Source organism: Puma concolor, chromosome A1 (assembly GCF_028749965.1).
Source record: "Puma concolor isolate L17-30 chromosome A1, mPumCon1.1.hap2, whole genome shotgun sequence".
Classification (NCBI taxonomy): Eukaryota; Metazoa; Chordata; class Mammalia; order Carnivora; family Felidae; genus Puma; species Puma concolor.
The window spans coordinates 235,999,124-236,020,795 of record NC_141667.1 but is presented as its reverse complement, the minus strand read 5'-3'; the positions used below and the strand labels follow the sequence as shown (position 1 = coordinate 236,020,795).

Genomic DNA, 21,672 nt, shown 5'->3' with positions numbered 1-21,672 from the left:
TCTATTATCCTGGAAACACTTTCTAGACTCGATTGAGCAAGTATTAAATTTGTGTTGTTACCATTTTATTCCCATACATTCTAATAAAGTATTTATAGGTGACCACCAGGATTTCTATTGAATTTAAATATTTTTGTGTGAAAAATTAATACAAGTGCTTTTATATGAGAGAGTTCTTGTGTGAATCATCCGTGTTCAGTTCATTGTAGGCATTAACAAAACCTTAAATGTATGTGTGCAGAGCCTATGAACCGAGCAGTTCAGTTGAATAGACTTGTAATATACTTGGCTTTTTGTTTTTCTGCCCTGTAGCTATTCACTGTGATTTCTTGAAGTTAATTTCAGAGTTTATTCCAGGATAGGGAGTTGGAGTTATTCAGGAACTCACATACCTTATTAGCTTCTTGCTTAAACTCATTAAAAAAAAAAAAAAACAAAAAAAACAAAACCTAGTTCTGGGAGTAGCACTCCCTTGATGAAATTGTTGACATGTGAAATTGAAATTTAAAACTTTCTCGAAGACTTGAATGCATTTTACTTACTGTTATTTAATTTTTTTTTTTTTTTTTTTTTTAGTTTTAATTCTGATTGCTGTACCATTGATATCTGAGCCAAAGTGGTGATGCGACTACCTGAGGGCCATTTCTGCAACCCGTAAGTCAACACTTATACGGTAAGAATGTGTGCCTCTTACACTTAAAGCCATTTAATTTCTGTAACATTATAGTTTAGAATTTTAATTTAAAATAGTATAAAAGCCATTTAATTTCTGTAACATTATAGTTTCGAATTTTAATTTAAAATAGTATAAAAGCCATTTAATTTCTGTAACATTATAGTTTAGAATTTTAATTTAAAATAGAGTAGTATAAAAGAGTCTAAGATTTTAACATATTAAGTATTATTGTATATTAACATAAAAATTAACAGCAGATAATATTTTGGCACTTTAGATCCTGATCAACAGTTGGATTTGAAAGAGAAAAATATGACTTGATCTATCAATTTCATATTAATTTTTGTGTGAAAAACACACTGCTATATAGTTTATGACTAAACTGGGGTCTCGTTTTCCTCCCTACATGTTTTGCCCGTTGACTTTTTATTTCCCAGGGTTTAACCAGTTCTTTATTATCTGAATCTTGTTACTAATGAATGGATATGAGATGTCAAGATAATCAAACCGAAACCTAGTTGGAATTTACCACAACTCACTTTGAACTGAAGTGGTGTTGCTTCTAACGGTGGCTAAAATGAGGTTTTGAATTATTTAGGGATTTAAATGATCTGTATTCCTCTGTCTTCAAGGGATAATTCAAGAGGAATGAGACACGGCCAACCAGGAAGGAGAGTTATTCCTTTGAGCTGCATTTTCCTTGTACTGAGTGTCTGTAATTTGTTTTATAGAGTTGTAAAAAGCAAATGAGATGATCTATGTGAAACTGTCCTTTTCTTCCTTTTTTTTTTTTGGAAGGGTAGGGGGAGAATAACAAAAAGTCTTGATTTTTGACGTGGGATTTAGAGAGAACACACTGCTCTTCTATCCTCTAAGTTTTTTTAATGTTTATTTTTGAGAGAGAGAGAGAGAGACAGAGTACGAGCGGGGGAGGGGCAGAGAGAGAGAGGGAGAGAGACAGAGAGACACACACACACACACACACACACACACACAGAATCTGAAGCAGGCTCCAGGCTCTGAGCTGTCAGCACAGAGCCCAACATGGGGCTTGAACTCATGAACTGCAAGATCATGACCTGAGCCAAAGTAGGATGCTTAAAAAAAGTAGGATGCTTTTTTTTTTTTTTTTTTTTTTTAATGTTGCTCTTCATATCCTTTAGAGGAAAGGGTACTGGAAGACCCGATCTCCAGTTTGGTCTCAGTTTGACTGTGGGCATATCGTTTCATTAATTTACAATCAGAAAATTGAATTTGATTTCCATACTTTCACCTCACAGGTGACTTTTCACGAGTATGTCTGTGTTTTTTGACTACAATGAAACTAAGCTAGAAATCAGTATCAGATTATCTGTGAAATCTCCAAGTATTTTGAAATTAAATACCACATTCTAAAAATCCCATGGGTCAAAGAGGAAGTCGCAAAGGAAATTAGAAAATATTTTGAACTGAAGCACCTGGGTGACTCAGTCGGTTAAGCGTCCGACTTCAGCTCAGGTCATGATCTCATCTCATGGTTGGTGAGTCTGAGCCCTGCATTGGGCCCTGCGCTGACAGTACAGAGCCCGCTTTGGATCTTCTGTCCCCCCTACTCTCTGCTCCTTCTTCACTGGTTCTCTCTCTATATCTCAAAATAAAAATAAACTTAAAGAAAATATTTTGAATTGAATGAAAATGAAAATACAACACATCTCAATTTATGGGATGCACCTAAAACAGTACTTACTTCTAGGGGAAATTCACAGTGCTAAAGGCTTCTGTTAGGAAACAAAAGTTTTAAAACAAAAATCTAAACCTTCACCTTAAGAAATTAGAAGGCAAAGAGCAAATTAAACGCAGACCAAGCAGAGGAGATACGAAAGATAAGAGCAGAATTCATTGAAACAGAAAACAGAAAAACTGTAATCAGTGAAACCAAAAGCTGTTTGTTTTTTTTTTTTTTAATGAGATCAATAAAATTGATAAACTTGTAGTTTTTCTCTCAGGAAAAAAGAGAGAGAAGGCAGAAATTTCTGATATCAGAAGAGAGAGACCATCAATGTAGATTCTACAAAAGGAAGTTAAAGAGAATATTATGAGCCACTTAATATATTTGATTACTTAGATAAATGGACATACTTCCTCAAAGACGCAAGGTACTTAACCTTACTCAAGAAGCAGCAGATAATCTACATAGCTCTTTATTCAAGAAATGGAATTTGTAGTTAAAAATCCTCCCCCAGAAAGAAAGCTGTAAGCCCAAATGGTCTACTGGTGAATTCTACCAACCTTTAAGAAAGAAATAATACCAATTATATACAAAATCTTTAGAAAATAGGAGGAATAGAACACTGATTTATTTTATGAGGCCGTTATTACTCGGATATAAAAAACAAAGACATTTCTCAACAGAATATTAGCAAATTGAATAAAGTTTATATAAAAAGGATGATACATCATGCCAAAGTACCATTTATTCCAGAAATGCAGGATTGGTTCTTCATTTGAAAATCTGTCATATAATTCACAGTATCAAGAAATTAAGCAGAATTTTTAAAACCTGTATAACTATCTTAATAGATACAGAAAGAGCATTTGATATTATTTATCATTTATTCACGATAAAAACTCAGAACAGTAGGAATAGAAGGGAGCTTTTTCAAGTTGATAAAGGTGTCAGTGAAAGACCTACAGCTAACGGGGCGCCTGGGTGGCGCAGTCGGTTAAGCGTCCGACTTCAGCCAGGTCACGATCTCGCGGTCTGTGAGGTCGAGCCCCGCGTCGGGCTCTGGGCTGATGGCTCAGAGCCTGGAGCCTGTTTCCGATTCTGTGTCTCCCTCTCTCTCTGCCCCTCCCCTGTTCATGCTCTGTCTCTCTCTGTCCCAAAAATAAATAAACGTTGAAAAAAAATTTAAAAAAAAAAAAAAAAAAAAAGAAAGACCTACAGCTAAGAATTATAATTATTGATGAAAGACTTCATGTTTTTGCCTGATTTTAGCTCACTCACCGTTCTTACTCAGAATTGTCCTAGTCAGTGCAGTAAAGCAAAATCAAAAACAAAAACATGTATATATATATATATATATATATATATCCATATACATATACACATATATATACACACACACATATGTGGATACATAATATGTTATATATAGCATATGTAATATATATATATAATATATATGAAAAATACATAAAATATACGTTTATAAATATATATATGAAAAAAATATATATATGTGAAAAATTAAGGTCCTATGGCAAGGGACCTGAGAAATGAGCTTCTGGCCTTCTAGCCTCTGATACAGGGAAGGGTACAGAAGAGGTGGGAATAAATGTTAATACCAGTAGACCGTATTTATTACATTTTGGTTTCTGTGATCATGATGTAAAAATTATAAGAACAAGGCCACATTTATGTGACTTGTGGTTTTAAGTTACTGTTTTCTCTAGAGTTAAAAGTCAGCATAATCTGTTGAGAGAGCTGTGGTTCAGCATTTTCTTCTTTCTGTTAATCTAGCCAGAAAGCTTTGTGTAGTACTTGAAAGTTATGCCTTGGTTTCACCTTCATTACATAACTTACTCTTTGGTTTAAAGAAAAAGACTGAAACAGTGCTAAGATGTTCTCTTAAATTCTAAGAGGGCCTATAGAATTACTTGTTGAATCTGTTACAACTATCATATATCTTTGGATGAGTTAAAATTATTTTGTATGCTTATTGTATATATCTTAGAATTTGTTGACATGTTTTGCATAATAACGTAAGCCACATATTATGCCTGTGGATTTCTGTTAAGTAATTTCCATACACATACTTTTATGATGGGTGGCAGTTAAGAATTGAGGGAACCCTGAGTCCTTGTCCCATTTGCCTGGGACCGTTGTATGGCAAGACATTGTGTCTGTGGATGGTGTTACTGGAATCATTTCTAAGTCTCTTGCAATCAAATAGTTTCTCAGCCTTAGTGGAATGCTTATAAATGTAAACAAATATTTAATAACTGTGTGCATTTCCATTTTAATTACAGTTGACCCTTGAACGGTGCAATAGTCAGGGGTGCCGACTTCTGCACAAATTCACATACAACTTTTGATCCCCCCCCCCCCGCCAAAAAAACTTAACTACTGGTAGTCTTGACTGGAAGCCTTCCGAATGATATAAATAGGTGATTGACATATATTTTGTATATTATATGTATTATACACCGTATTCTTACAATAAAGTAAGTTAGGGAAAAAAATGTTATTAAGAAAATCATAAGGAAGAGAAAATACATTTACAGTAGTGCACTATATTAATTGAAAAAAATCCACTTATAGGTGGACTATGCAGTTCAAACCCATGCTGTCCAAGGGTCAGCTGTACATGTTATCGGCCATATCAGTTGGCATGGCAGAGTGGCATAGTATGGGGAGTGTAAGTTTAGGAGTTAACAGAAAAATTTGGGGTTCAGATGCTAAAAACATACAGGCTCTAAGCTTATGAGCAAAATCCAGTTCAGTCCTTGATCCCCATTTCCCTCCTCTGTAGAAGGAGGATAATCTTGACGAGCTGCTTGAAAATATTAAAAATAATACCCAGAGCTTCTAGCAGACAGTGGGTGCTCAAACGGTGATGCTCATAGAGGATCTTACTTGCAGAAATGTTATAAGACTTTGGTATCTGACAGAGCTGGTTTTGAATTGGATTGGAAGAATTAGTATTAAAAAAATGCCTATACTACACAAAGCATTGCACAGATGCAGTGCAATCCCTATCAAAATTCCAATGGTATTTTTCACAGAAATAGAACCTAATTTTAAAATTTTCATGGAACCGTGAAAGATCCTGGATAAGCCAAAGCAATCTTGAGAAAGAGGAGCAAAGCTGGAGGCATCACGCTCCCTGATTTCAAACTATATTGGAAAGTGATAGTATTTGAAACATTATGGCACTGGTATAAAAGCAGACACACAGATCAATGGAAAAGAAGAGAGAGCCTGAAAATAAATCCATACATATGTGGTCAATTTATGACAGAGGAGCCAAGAATATTCAGTGGGACAGTCTCTTCAATTAGTGGTGCTGGGAAAACCAAACAGCTACATGCAAAACAATGAAACTGGACCACTGCCTCTACAGCATACACCAAACTTAACTCAAAGTGGATTAAAGACTTGAATGTAAGACCCAAATCCATAGAAGTTCTAACGAGAAAGTATAGGTGGTCTCGGCGATGAGTTTTTGGATCTGAACTTCAAAAGCAAGGGCAACAAAAGCAAAAATAAACAAGTGGGACTACATCACACTAAAAAGCTTCTGCACAGCAAAGGAGATCATCAAGAAAACGAAAAGGCACATCACTGAATGGGAGAAAATATTTGCGACTCCTGTCTCCGATAAGGGGTTCATATTCAAGATATATATAAAAAAGTCATACAACTCAATAGTAAGAAAAATCTGGCAAAAAAAGGACAGAAGATCTGAACAGATAGTTTTTCAAAGAAGACATCTGGAGGGGCAAGCAGGTACGTGAAAAGATGCGCAATATCACTGATTATCAGGAGAACGCGTATCAAAACCGTAATGAGCTAGCCCCTCACACCTATGACGATGGCTGTTATCAGAAAGACAGGATGAGGTGAGGATACAGAAAAGAAGGAACTCTTGTGCACTGCTGGTGGGAATGGAAATTGGGGCAACCACTATGAAAAGCAGTATGGAGGTTCCTCAAAAAGTTACCAGTAGAACTCCCATATGATTCAGCAGTTCCACTTCTGAATATTTATCCAACGAAAACGAAAACACTAATTTGAAAAGATATCTGTACCCCCATGTCATTGCATTTTCAATAGTTCAAGATATGCAGACAGCTTACGTGTCCATCCCTGGATGAATGGATAAAGAAGATGTGGTATATGGAAACCAGAATGGAATATTCAGCCATAAACAATAATAAAACATTACCATTTCTAAGTACATGAATGGACCTTGAGGACTTTATGCTAAGTGAGATAAATCAGAGAAAGACAGATAGTGTATGATTTCACTTATATGTGGAATTAAAAAACAAAAACAGGGGTGCCTGGGTGGCATGTTGGTTGAACATCGACTTTAGCTCAGGTCATGATCTCCCAGTTCACGAGTTCGAGCCCCGTGTTGGGCTCTGTGCCGACAGCTCAGGGCCTGGAGCCTGCTTCATTCAGATTCTGTGTCTCCCTCTCTCTCCCCTGTTCATGCTGCTCTGTCCTTCTCTTTCTCTCTCTCTCAAAAATAAATAAATATTAAAAAATTAAAAAAAAAAAAAACAACCAGGGTTATAGATGCAGAGAGCAGATTGGTAATTGCCAGAGGTGAAAGGTCAAGGGTGGGGAAAAATGGGTAAAGGGTTCACAAGGTGCAGACTTCCAAATATAAAATAAATAAGTCCTGGGAATGTAATGTACAGCATGGTGACTATAGTTAGAATATTGTATTGCATATTTGAAAGTGGTCAAAACAGAGCAGATCTTAAAAGTCCCCATTACAAGAAAAAAAATGTTGTAATTATATATGGCGATGGATGTTACCTTATTGTGATGATTATTTTACAGTATATATAAATTCCAAATCACTGTGTTGTACACCTGAAACTAATACAGTTGACCCTTGAACACAGGGGTTAGGGGTGCCGACCCCCCAACACAGTAAAAAAATCTGCATATATAACTTTTGACTGTCCAGAAACTTTACTAATAGCCTGTTGTTGATTGGAAGCCTTACTGATAACATAAACAGTTGATTAACACATACTTTGTATGTTGTATGTATTAGGTAACTGTATTCTTATAATAAAGTAAGCAAGAGAAAAGTCAGTGTTACTAGGAAAATCATAAGGAGAGAAAATACGTTTACAACACTATACCATATTTATAAACAAACAAAACCGTGTATAACTGCTCAGTTCAAACCTGTGTCGTCCAAGGGTCAACTGTATAATGTTATAGCTCAATTAAAAAAAAGAAAAAAGACTGGCATCTGACAGAATCTTTTTCTCTTTACTTTTTTTTTTGGTTTTGAATTTAAATTCCTCTGCTTGCTTTTCAAGCCTTGATCTCTTTTTCTTTTAGTTGGGCGCAATACCAGCCTGTAAAGTGGTAGCGGGACATAAATGACATCATGCATACAAATGCTTGTATATGCAAATGTCCCCATTTGTCATCTTTAACTGGTTCACTACCATTAGCCTTTTGACTTGGTTTCTTTGGTTGGTTTTTTTATAAAGTTACCCAAAAACCCTGCCTGCTCCTTTTGATGGCGCTCGTGATTTACTTGCTGGAATGTTCCAAAGAACGAAGTTGATAGGATGCCAGATTTGATGGTTGGAGACCAGGTACCTAGGTTGCAAATTTCAGAAATTCTACTATCTCGTATTTCTCTTAATGCTTTCGTGGCCCAAACAATTGGGAATAGTTAACTAAAAGAGCCATTTAATTGTTCTTAATTTTCTTTCATGAGCGCAGTTTCCAGTTGCCAAAAATACTGCCATCAGGATGCTTTTGTTTCTAAAAACACAGGAACTCATGTTTAGTAGCAGGTATGCTAAGGAACAGTTGGTAGATTCTACAGCTTTATTGCTATTTCAATTTTATCTCATTTTATTGTGTTCATTCATGTGAAATTGCCAACATTTTGGCTGTTTTAGACCAACAAGAGTGGTAATTTCATACGGTTCAACTTGCTGTTTCGGGGTAAGGTGACAATGTGTGCAATTGGCAAATTCCCTAATTTTGTAGCTTATAATTTGTTGTTTCCTCTAAAAACATAAGTTTTAATTCGTTTGGATTCTGTAAATTTGTTTGGTGAAGGTCATTCTCACATGCAGAAGAGGAAGGTAGAGAAAAGTGATACTTGTTTCTTAACAACAACAAAAAAAGGAGATGCTAATTTTTGAGGAGACTTTAAATTTATGGTTAACTGGATCATTAGAAGCAAAAACTAGGGGTGCCTGCGTGGTTCAGTCAGTTAAGCATCCGACTCTTGATTTTGGCTCAGGTCATGATCTCAGGGTCATGAGATCGAACCCCAAGTTGGGCGTTGTGCTGGATGGGCAAGGCTCTTGCTTCTCTCTCCCTCTCTCTCTGCCCCTCCCCGACTAGCATACACGCACACATGTGCTCTCTCTCTCAAAAAAAAAAATCTAAACCTTGAGGTCACAGGTGATACCAGGTAAATTCTGAGTACCTCAAAATTTTTCTTGAATTAAAAAAAAAAATACTTATTTATTTTGAGGAGAGCTCAAGTGGAGGAGGGGCAGAGAGAGGGGGACGAGGATCCGAAGCAGGCTCTATGCCGACAGGCTTGACGGGAGCGAGCCAGATGTGGGGCTCGAACTCAACTAACCGTGAGATCATGACCTGAGCCACCCAGGCGCCCCCTTCTTGAGTTTTAAAAAATTCTTTGGCATCAGCACCGTTCAGAAAGTCATGTCTTTGGCAAGTGATAAAATGCTGTTGATGGTTTTAGCTTCTGAGTGTTTATTGACGTATTTTATGTTATTAAAACAAGGCTAATTTTGCTTAACTTTTTTAACATTGTGTTTATAAAATGTGTGTAGGTTGCCTGTTGATTATACCTTGAATAAGGAGCTGGCGATTTTGGTTTGTTTGAAAGAGCATTAACGAAACAGGTACTTCACGTGGGTTATATGTTATAGTATCATGCTAAATAGCGTATGAGCACGTCATGTTCACCACAGTGTGGTACTGATAAATGGCTTCTTCCTCTTGCTGTCCAATTAAAGTAAAAAGGAGGTGGTTAAAGGTAGTTAGTTGGTCAATGAGCATTTATTTGCTAAAGAGGAACAATATCTAGGGGCGCCTGGGTGGCTCAGCTGGTTAAGCGTCCGACACTTGATCTCAGGGCTCAGGGAATGATCTCATGGTTTGTGAGGTCGCCTCACCCCGGGCTCTGTGCTGAGCGCGGAGCCTGCTTGGGATTCTCTGTCTCCTTCTTTGTCTGCCCCTCACCCCCTCGGAAAATAAATTAATAAACTTAAAAAAAAAATAGGCATGGTATCCAGTGTTTGCATTCCGCTTTATGGTTTTCAGGGCGTCTTCAGCTGGGCCTTCTCATCACAGCCCTTTCAGGCCACCGGGGAGATGTTCTGGCTGCTGTGTGGTAACTAAGGACTTGGGTGTAGTGGGGTTTCAGTGACTCCCACAGGCCTCTCCGCTCCTGAGGAACTGGGGCTTCTGCTCGTGTGGCTTGTTGGGCCGTGCTGGAGAGAGAGGCCCCTGGAGGAGAGCCAGCCGTGCTCAGACTGTGGCACACTCCCTGATGAGGTTGGTGAGGCAGATTCCCTTCAGGTGAAGGAATTCTGTAGGAGGAGAACTTTCCTTAGGGAACTGAGCTCATTTCTGTTTATTATGCCACTAACCGGCCCTTTGTAAATACTCTCGGAGCGGTGGCCTACCTGCTAAATTTATCTGTTTGTGTCTGTTTCTTCTGCCGGGATGTTTAGTCCTGGGTCTGTGGCCAACAATAGAGTTGTCTCTACAAGGCCGTCGTGGTAGAACCTAAGCGGTGAAGAAATATTCAGTGATCTCCCAATTAGTTTTCCGCCCTTATCTCTTGTTCGTCTCCACTGATTGATTTTGTAGACGGTTGTATCGAGGTGTAATTGACATACGGTAAACTATGCATATTTAAAATGTACAGTCTGATAAGTTCTGACATGTGCACACACCCATGAAACCACCACCCCCAGCAAGAAAGTGAATCTACCATTACCCACACAACTCTCCTCGTGTCCCTGGTCATCCCTCCCTCCTGTCCGTCCCCAGCCTCCAGGCCACCACTGATCTGCTTTCTGTCACTGTAGATTAGCTTGCGTTTCCTAGAACGTTATTGTGAAGGAAGAACACTCCTCCGTGTGTCTCCTGTGTTATAAATTCCTCACCACAGCACCACCTCACTTCTGACGATAGACGTGTGGGTTTTCCACACATCAGGCAATTTGACCACAGCAGCTGGGTGTCCTGCAGTTTAACTCATTTATTTCCCTGGAGACCGCATCGGATCCCGCAGATTAAAGGTTCTGTCCCACAAGACTTCCCCCCCGCTCCCCCCATCTGCCCAATTTCAGTCTCAAGCCCAGAATGTTCCCTGTGCTTCCAACCGACTGGCTGTAAATTGGGGGTTCCCGTGCCCCCACTTCTTGGGTTTTATTAATTAGCTTGAGTGGCTTATAGAACTCAGGACACCAGTTCACTTAGTAGATGACTAGTTTATTATGAGAGATGTTAAAGGATGTGGTTGAACAGCCACAGGCCTGGCAGAACACAGGAGCTTCTGTCCTCATGGAGTTTGGGCTGTGCCACTCGCCAGTATATGAATGCATCCTGGCTCACCGACCTGGAAGGTCGCTGGATCGTGCCCTTTTGGGTCTTTATGGAGGTTGATTACCTAGGGACAGTTGGTTAAATCACTGGCTCCTGGTGACTGAACTCAAGCCTCTCCTTTTTCCCCAAAGCTAGGGCGGCTGGGACTGAAAGTTCTAACCCTCTAATCACATGGTTGGTTTCCCTGGCAACCGGCTCCCACCCTTCTGACGGTAGGAGTGTCTTTCCCAAAGTCACCTGGCGAGGTTGAGGGGGATTTGTTATGAATATCAAAATTATAGCTCTTCTCACTTAGGAAATTCCAAGGATTTTAGGAGCTCTGTACCAGAAATGAGGATGAAAACCAAATATAGATCTCTTACTATAAATCACAGTATCATAGGCCCCTGGGTGGCTCAGTCATTTAAGCATCCAACTCTTCTTTTTGGCTCGGGTTATGATCCCAGGGTCATGGGATCGAGCCCCATGTGGGGCTCTGTGCTGACAGCATGGAGCCTGCTTGGGAGTTCTCTCTCCCTCTCTCTCTGTGCCCCTCCCCACCTCAAAATAAATAAACTTAAAAAAAATATTTTTTATTTTATTTATTAAAAAATTTTTTTAAAGTTTATTCATTTTTGAGAGAGAGAAATAGGGTGTGGGTGGGGGAGGGGTAGAGAGAGAGGGAGGAGACACGGAATCCAAAGCAGGCTCCAGGCTCTGAGCCGTCAGCACAGAGCCCGACGTGGGGCTCAAACTCATGAACCGTGAGATCATGACCAGAGCCGAAGTCGGAGGCTTAACTGACTGAGCCACCCAGGTGCCCCTAAAAAAATGTTTTTTAAAAAAGATTCTCCCTCTGTCCTCCTCCCCCACTTGTGTACTCTCTCTCTAAAATAATAATAATAAAAAAAATCACAATATCACAATTATGTAAATGGAATCGTACAGTATACACTCTTTTTTCCGGTCTTTTTTTTATTTTTTAAGTTTATTTTTGAGGGAGAGAGACGGAGACAGAGTGGGGGTGGGGAAGGACAGAGAAAGAGGGAGAAAGAGTGCAGAGCCTGATGCAGGGCTCAGACTCAAGAACCGTGAGATCATGACCTGAGCCGAAATCAAGTCGGACACTTACCCGACTGAGCCCCCTGGGTGCCCCTGGTCTGGTTTTTATTCAGCACAATTATCTTGAGATTCATCCATGTTGTTACATGAATCAGTACCTCATCCCGTGTTACTGCTGATTAGTAGAGTTTATTTATCTATTCGCTTGTTGTGGATTTAGGGTGGTTTCTATTTTTGGATCATTTTGGCTACTACAAATAAAGCTGTATGAACATTCGTGTACAAATCTGCGTGTGGGCGTTATGCTTTTATTTCTTTTGCATAAATACCTAGGAGTGTGTGTTTAACTTTCTAAGAACGTGGCAAACTTTTCAACAGTGATGGTGTTATTTTACGTTTTCTTCAGGGCTTGAGCATTCCAGTCGCTCTGTATTCCTACCAACACTTGGTGTGGTTGGTCTTTTTCTTTTTTTTTTTTAAGTTTACTTATTTATTTTGAGAGCCTGTGAACAGGCACGAGCAATGAGTGGGGGAGAGACAGAGGGAGAGAGAGAATCCCAGGCAGGCTCTGCCCTGCCAGTGCATGAGCCCTAAGTTGACCTCCATCTTATGAGCCATGAGACCATGACCAAGAGTAGGATTCTTAATTGACTGAACCACCCAAGGGCCCCTTATTGCATATATTTTAAATCTAGATCTTTTTTTTTTTTTTTTTTGTCATTTCTGGGGATTTGAAGCCTAAGGAGAAGCCTAGACTAGCTTAAGGAGAAGTTCTCATGTAGATTTGTTTTTCTTTCTTCAGTCGTCCCATTCAAATTATAATAGCTTTTGAAATGATTTTGTTTAAAGAGCCAATAACACCCCCCCACACACACACACACCCTAGTTCTTACAAGTTTCTCATTTTTTTTTTTTTTAAATATTTTTTTCAACGTTTATTTATTTTTGGGACAGAGAGAGACAGAGCATGAACGGGGGAGGGGCAGAGAGAGAGGGAGACACAGAATCGGAAACAGGCTCCAGACTCTGAGCCATCAGCCCAGAGCCTGATGCGGGGCTCGAACTCACGGACCGCGAGATCGTGACCCGGCTGAAGTCGGACGCTTAACCGACTGTGCCACCCAGGCGCCCCACAAGTTTCTCATTTTGATTGAGAGATTTACTTAGTATTGCTAGGGCCTAAGAAACAATAGTAAGTTACCTGTAATCCCAAATCAAGGAATAGGAGATGGTCACTTTCTCTTGTCCCAAAGGTCCTGTTAAACTGGGAAGTTTTCCTTACCGTACCCACACACAACAGCATTTCCCTGCTTGTCCTTAGAGACTGGGTACATACTCATAGTCTCCTGCACATACCTTTCTGGCAGATGTCAAATGGGAGTTGAGTTACCAAGGTGTCATGCTGAATCATGCCCAGTAGAGGCATAAGTAGAGTGCTTCCCTGGCCTGGGAAGTAGGATGGAACACAAATATCTGGGTTTCTGGAATAGTTAACCAAAAGCCAGTCCCATTGTAAAAGCTCACGTATTTCGAAAATACAAAACAGAATAAGATCAGGACATGTGATGCTTTATGCATCAGCAACAAGGCAGCATCAGGAGTTGAGGGACCAGACAAAACCCCCTGTTTAGAAAAAATACTACAATATCTTCCATAAATGGAGCCTTGGAAAGACCAGCTTCTTCCTTTCACGGTTGGAGTTGACCACTCGCAACAGGTGCGTGGTTCAGTGTTGGGAAGGTAGCAGGAAGGAGAGGGGCTATGTTGAAGCATCATCTGAGAAGTCAAGGCTTACTTGCATACCAAGGCAGAGAATTTTTGCGGCCTTGCTGCCTTTATACACTGATAAAACACAGAAATGAAATAGCCTTGGCTTGTTGGTATATTTACAGATGGGGTTTATAGGAGGAAGGCTTGCAAATGGGAATGCGGTGGGCAGAGCACCAGCAAAGTCAGAGATTGAGCTAATTTCTCCTCTTCCTTGGCAAATGTCCACAATGTGGGAGAGTTGGGGTCTCTTGGTCTTGCTCTCTGACTGTAAAATGAAGAAGTTAGTCTAGATCTCCCAGGTTCCATTCATCCAGCAAAAGTTTATTTTAATAAAGAGCCGGTTTTGTTGGGCTGGTCAAAACAGGGAAGGAAAATAGTGTCTGGCGAAAGTATCTTCGAGGTTCCTAGAGTAGTAACATGCGTGGGGATAAATTTGTACGCACAACAAAGAAATAGAAGACAGGCATAGGCTCCAATATAAAATATATTCTCTAGTCCCAGATATACGAGTATCTGGTTGTATGGACGCCAGGGCAATTATGGACTTGGAAACAGAAGACATATTTAATTTAATTTAATTTAATTTAATTTAATTTTATTTTATTTTATTTTATTTTATTTTATTTTATTTTATTTTATTTTATTTTTTATTTTATTTTAATTATTTATTTTTAATTTTTTTAATGTTTATTCTTGAGAGAGAGAGAGAGAGGGAGCGAGCACGCCAGCAGGGGAGGGGCAGAGAGAGAGGGAGACGCGGAATCTGAAGCAGGCTCCGGGCTCTGAGCCGTCAGCACAGAGCCCGTTGTGGGGCTTTAACTCAGGAACTGCGAGATCATGACCTGAGCCAAAGTAAGCTACTTAACTGACTGAGCCACCCAGGTGCTCCTGTTATTATTATTTTTAAATGTTTGTTTTTGAGAGAGAGAGAGAGCATGAGCAGGGGAAGGGGAGAGAGAGAGGGAGACACAGAATCTGAAGCTGGCTCCAGACTCTGAGCTGTCAGCACAGGGCCCGACGCAGGGCTCGAACTCATGAACCGTGAGATCATGCTGAAGTCGGACACCCATTCGACTGAGCCACCCAGGTGCCCCAAGACGTATATGCTTTAAAAACATTTCATATCTAATAGGAACTTAGTAATTTATTTAAATAAAAAAAAATCCAGACTAAAGAAGGATATAAAACAGAGCATAAGAATCAGTTTAGCTAAGTGTAGCTAAATAGAAATAAATGGTGGAAGGTTCTAGAACAGAGACTTTTTTTTTTCCTTTTTTTGGGGGGGGCACTCATCACTCTTCCCCACAATAACCAGGAGAGAAAAGAGAGGAGAGGGACCTAAGGATTTTTCTTAGCGATTGTTCTTTGCCAGGGTCCCCACTCTGCTTCTCTATATTCTCACTTAACGATAAATTGCTTTTTGTCACCTATACTGGCTTTGAGGTTTCTCCCCAAAGCAGAGAAACTGCAAGACAGGAGCCAATGGGGAAAGCGTTGGTGGGGAGAAATCTCAACCTAGACATCTGACCTCTGCTTTTTCAGTTCGAACCAGATATCAGCTTCCACCTGAAGTGTCTTTTGGTGCCTTTTGGTAGCCCACAAAGGGCAAAGGATCACTGTGTGTCTCAGAATGTCCTCCAACAATAGGTACGGGACACACGTTTCAGGTACATCATGTTATTCGGCAGACCTGAGTCTCCTGTTGCTCCCTGGATGCTTGCTTGTTGCGGCTGCTTGGCAGTTTTTAAAAATAATGCGATGCCTCCCACGGACCTGGAGTAAGACCTCTGTTCATCCGCTAATGCTTGTTGAGTAGCGGCTCCTGCGTGCCGGGCGTGGCGCTACAGGCCTGTGATGCGGGGCTCCCTCCTCCCCACTGCCCTGCTGCTGAATCCTTCTAGTTGTGTTTAAATTTAGTTTCCCGGGTGTGAGAAATACCTATAACGTAGGGCTTGTCACACTGGGTTGTAACTTAATTTCTATGCCTGGGTCTCTCACTAAACCATTAATTTTTTGAGGAAAGGGACTCTTGTGTTATTTTCGTCTGTTCTTCGTATTCCCACTGAATACGCACTAATAATAAGTAATAACTAATGAGAATAATAAAAACGCACTAAAGCTCTAGAAGATAATGTCACAGGTTGGGAGTTGAGGAATCCTGGGCTCTTCCTTCGGCCTTGGGAATGTAACATTAGTGGGAAATGTCTTCGGGGACTGTCAGTAGGCAGGCAGAGTGCTGTGAAACGAGGGCGCACACACATGGCCCTTGCCCTTCGGAATCCACAGGGCCCGGTGGGCAGTGTTGGTGGGAGGTGAGAGCAGGGGCTTGGAAGCAGTGTGTCACTTAGTTCTGTATGAGCGTGGAGACAGGACCACTCCTGCTTAGATCACTCTGGAGTACAAATCTCATACATACAAGTCAGCGTGATTGAAAAGCCAGACACGGGCGGCATGCACACGTTGAGTTTGGCGTGTGTGTATCACCCGAACAGTGTGATTTGGCTCTGCCTCGCGTGGCACTGATTGCCTGGCACTGCGGCAGTCAGAGCCAAGGTTACCGGCGCATCCAGAATAGAAAAGACAGAATCATTAACACTGTCAAGTTCTGCAGGCTGTGCGTGCTCTCAGAACTCCCAGGATCGTCTTTGTGGCTGCGGAGTGGAGAAAGGAACCTGTCACAAAGCCTGTTGGTTCAGTTTTGTACACTTAACTCTAACGCTCAGTAATACGGTTTTAAAATCTGTCCTAAAGACTTAATGCAGTTACTAGAAGTTACTCTGCATCCGGTCAGCCCTTCGTACGATTGTGGAATAAGCTGGGGAATGATCACAGTTGTGGGTTGTGGGTTTCAATTTAATTTATACTCCCCATGGCAGTATGTTCCATGCAATGAAAGCTATTGTCTGTACTCCTACGGTAGTGTTACTCCTTTGTTTCCAAAACAGTTTGCTCACTTTGGGGTCTGCGTACACAGATACTTAGAGTACCCTCAGATGGTCACTCCTCAAGAATGTCCGTTTGCTTTCTTGTCCCTTTGTGAGTATAGTTAGCCATTTCAACTCAACAAAAGAGGAAGCTGATGTGTTCATCTCGTCCTTACCATGCTGCCAGAGAGTTTCTTTTCCAATTACGATATAAAAAGTTGGAAATGAGCATTGCTTCCATCAGTAAGAGAGAGAAGCCAGATGATCTATAAAGTAATAACTTATCTTGAATTATAAAGAGTAGCAAGCCCTCCTGAGGAGAGCAGGACTCTTAAACTATTTTGTTTTGCAGAGCATGGGACGGGGGGACAGGTGACCACCATCAAAGTGGCTAAAAGGAGCTCTTAAAGGTTGAGTGTGAGTGAACACATCCGTTCGAATAACCAGGAGCCTAGATACAAGGGGGGTTCACACTCGCAAGCTCTTTTCTGCAGGCCTCCACCAAGCACTGGTAAGAAAGAAGAGGGACTAGACAGGACCCCACTGATGGTGTGGCCATGCGGGGGATGGTCGTACTGGGGGACTGGTAGGCTGTAAGGTCCCTTATTCTGCTCCTTCTCTCCTCTGACACAGAAGTTGTTGGGAGGGCAGCAAAGCCCCCAGGACCCAGGTAAATGTGAATAGCCAGATGAAGAAGTACATGGGATGAGGTCTCGAAGGGTCCCAGGGACCAGAGCTTCTGTCCCCAATTCCCACAGAGTTGAGATTTGCCACCCTCCTGGTACATGAATGTGTTCACCAACCTGGGAGATTTCCACACCCCATAGTTTGGGGATTTTTAATGAGGTTTCATCACATAAGCATGATTGATTTCCATTTCCCTTCATTTCCAGTCCCTTTGCCTCCCCCATGAGGGGGAGGTGCAGAGAGACAGGAGGAAGAAAGAGAGTCCCAAACAGACTCCACGCTGTCAGACCAGAGCCCGAGGTGGGGCTGGATCCCATGAACCCCATGAACCGTGCGATCATGACCGGAGTCAAAATCAAGAGTTGGAAACTTAACTGACTGAGGCACCCAGGCGCCCCTCAAGTATTTTCTCTGGATAATACTTTCTTTCTTTTCCTTTTGGATTTCCAGTTACAAGTATGTTACACTGCTGATATTGTTCCATACTTCTTGGATGTTCTGTGCTATCCTCTGTGTTTGTGAAAGCTCATGCTTTCTCTCTCTCTCTCTCAAAATAAAGACATAAATATTCTTTTTTTTAAACGTTTTTTTAACGTTTTTACTTATTTTTGAGACAGAGAGAGACAGAGCATGAGCAGGGGAAGGGCAGAGAGAGAGGGAGACACAAAATCCAAAGCAGGCTCCAGGTTCTGAGCTGTCAGCACAGAGCCCAAAGTGGGGTTCGAACTCACGGACTGTGAGATCATGGCCTGAGCCGAAGTCGGACGCTTAAGTGACTGAGCCACCCAGGCGCCCCAAACATAAATATTCTTTAAAAAGAACACCACTTAAAAAAAATACTTGAAGAGTTGCTGAGAATTTTCCAAAATTGATGGAAGCAAAAAAAAAAAAAAAAAAAAAAAAATTAAATAAGGAAATACATACAAATCCAACAATTTCAGAGAGCAAGAAATGCGAACCCCCCCCTCCAATTCTATAAACACAAGAACCAAGCTGCTGAAATACCAAAGATAAACAGGAATATCTTAAAGGCAGCCATAGGGAGAATAAACATTACAAATGGAGGAACAAAGATAATAGTGGAATAACATCTGTAAAGTACCAAAAGACAAAACAAAAAAGCCTAAATCTTGGCAACCCAAATTTCTATACCCATCAAAAATATCTTAAAAAAAAAAAAAAAAAGGACCATGTGAAGACTTTTTAAGACAAACAGAAGCCGAGGGAATTTTTTTTTTTTTTTTCCTAGGAGATCAGCACTACAAGAAATGTTGAAAGAAGTTCTTTAGGCAGAAGGAGTGCCAGATGGCAGTCTGGATCTACACAGAGAAATGAATAGACCCTGATATGGTGAAAAATGAGGGTGAACATGAACGTATCAGCATTGGAGAAAGAAGACAAAAATGCACGCTTCCGAGGTTACAGCCGATGTTCACACACGATGCACGATGTAGTTCAGTAGTAGTTGAAGGTAGGCCGTGATTACACATAGATCGAAAGATGGTAGGGAAACCACTTTAGAAAGGTTAAAAGTGAATAAAATCCAGTTATGGAGATGAGACATCAGGAAAATAATTACTAGAGGACAGAAAGACGGCAAAGTGGAGCAAAATGCAGAACATAGAAGACCACTGGCAAGAAGGTTTAAATTCTACCTTATTGTTACACTTGAAAGAAAGTACATGACCTAACCACACCAATTAAAAGACAGAAATTGTCATTTTGGACAGAAAAGCAAGACCAAACCGCATGCTGTCTCAAACCTACTGTAAAGACACGGAAAGGTTAAAATTGAAAGGAAGAACTTACATTGCGTAAACACTGGTCAAAAGAAGGGATGACTGAAGTAGACTTTGGGACGGCGATCAAGCTCGGGGGTGAAGGGAACGTTACATAAGGACAAGGGGTTTATTTCACCAGGAAGACGTGATGATCTGAAATGTGTGTGTAGATTCAACAACAGACCTTCAAAATACATAAAAACTGATAGAACGCCAGGGAGAAATGGACAAATCTATTACTGTGGGCAGCCTCAAACCTCCTCTCAGGGATTCAGGGAACAAGCGTACTAAGAATTAATTAAGGAAATAGAAGATCACAACATCATCATCATCAGTCACCACAGCTGAACGCACGTCTGTTCGCCAAGACATACATGTGGAATGCTCACCAAGACAAATCATGCTTTGGGCCATAAGACACGTCTCAACAAATTTAGACAAGTCCAGACAAATTATGTCTTCTGAATACGGTGAAATTAAACTGAAAATCAGTAACAGTAAGTGATCTGGAAAGATCCACCAGGGACTTAGATTGCTGAGATGACAGCTCATCCCGGGTGGTTCGGTGTGGACGGGAATGGTTGGGAAAAGGGACACTCCGAGAACTTCACACCGTTTTTAAACATTTGTTGAATTGCTTTTGTAACCTTTTTAGAAAAGACATTCCAATTAATCATTCTATAGGAAGACTTCAGAGTTTTATAATATGGAATTTCATTTTATGTATTTTTTTAAATGTTTATTTATTTTTGAAAGAGAGGGACAGAGAGAGCGAGCATGAGTGGGGGAAGGGCAGAGAGAGAGGGAGACACAGAATCCAAAGCAGGTTCCAGGCTGTGAGCTGTCAGCACAGAGCCCATCGTGGGGCTTGAACTCACGAGCTGTGAGATCATGACCTGGGCTGAAGTCGGACGCTTAACTGACTGAGCCACCCAGGCGCCCCAGTGTATGGAATTTTAAAAAAGAGGTTAGATAACTTATTGGAAGAGAGAAAAGTTGCCTTTAAGTAGAAAGCACACTGATATTACTTGAAATTCTTTAATCATTTGACTTTAGTTAGAAGATTACCACTCTGGGAAGTGAAATGCCAGTGTTTGGACATTCAGCTGACATAGTAAGTCAAGTTGCAGGAGAAATTCAGGTGTAGATTAATTGGACACTAAATAAAATTAGAGGGAAAAAATTAAGTATCTTACTTTAGGAATGAATGTTAGATTAATATTAAAATTTAATAATACCATCAGTATGTTACTTTTTTTTTTTGCCCAGCACACATTTTCATGTGAGCTGTAAGGAAGGCAGGGAAGGTGTAATCAGCACACACAGGGACTCAGGGTTAATTTGTTAATGCAATTCATAAATTGGAGTAAAGAATACGTTTGGCTCTATATTCGACATTGTCTTCCCCATTGTTACCCACTTTACCCATATTATTCTCTGCTGGTCACCAATCCTTTCAGTTTTTCACTATACCTCGCCGATCATTGTACTCACCCTTTCTCGTTCCGCATTTGAGGACCACAATGGAGAGGGTTATAGGAACAGTGAAACGTGATGTGATACAGTGATGGAGAGGCTGGGGGATGAAGAGAGTCCTCATAGGAGACGTCTACGAAGTGAAATTAGCCATGTGAGTTTCTGTGGACACGTACAGCTGCTGGGTAAAGTATAGCTGACTGTGTTTGTGAATTTATGTGGTTTTTTTTTTTTTTTTTTTTAAACCTTGCCTTGCTGGAAAGAACACGTTGGAGGCCTGTCCATGGGTGTTAGAAGCCAAGGGGGTCGAGAGGGGAAAGGACACCAGGTGCTGGAGGCTAGGTTCTGATGCTGCCCATGGTACAGAAACGTGTGTCCGGCCAGCCTGAGGCAGCGAGCTAGAACTGGAGCCTCAAATGAACACTGTGATTTTCAGAGGGTTGTCAGATCCCTTAAAAATTGGGTGGAAGAACGGCTCGCCAGCCTTGAGAAATGGCTTGCCATCTGCCTGGGGCTCCAGAAATAAAAAACCCCAAGCTCTCGGTGAGAAATTAGAACCCTCGTCCTGTGCCAGGGTCTCTGTCAAAGCAAACACAAGGTTGCTGTGTCGGGAAACTCCTGAAACGAGGTGCGGAGAAGAAAGCCCCACCGTGAGAAACAAGTTAACGACGAGATAGAGGCTCCAGGAAATCGGCAGGTGCGGCACACACACGCGCGCACACGTGCGCGCACGCGCGCTGACCGAGCACGCTAGGTAAGGTGGGTAATCAAGTACCCGGATCCTGCCGGAAGCGGACAACAAGATGCGTGTCGCCTGGCTTGCGCGCGTGCTCCTCCCTGCCCTTTGTGTAAACGCAGCCTTCCTCCTGGTCCCAGTCGGCTTCCTCTGCCCCAAGGGGACTCTGGTCCCTGGCCCAGGGGGTCCAGGGTGCTGCCCGGAGCCAGAACCTGCAGTTCCCTGGGACCTTGACC

At 41.2% G+C, this 21,672-nt stretch overlaps 1 protein-coding gene across 10 annotated transcripts in view; it reads left to right on the top strand.

Moving 5' to 3' along the window:
• WASF3 (WASP family member 3) overlaps positions 1 to 21,672 on the top strand; it is a 136,885-nt gene that overhangs the window by 61,390 nt on the left and 53,823 nt on the right. For 7 of the 10 annotated variants that reach the window (XM_086714855.1, XM_086714797.1, XM_086714831.1 and 4 more), the window contains one exon: positions 577 to 673. The gene's annotated coding sequence lies outside the window, so the exon portion shown is untranslated. The remainder of the gene's footprint in view (positions 1 to 576; positions 674 to 21,672) is intronic. The other 3 variants (XM_086714837.1, XM_086714849.1, XM_086714845.1) reach the window with 1 other exon arrangement.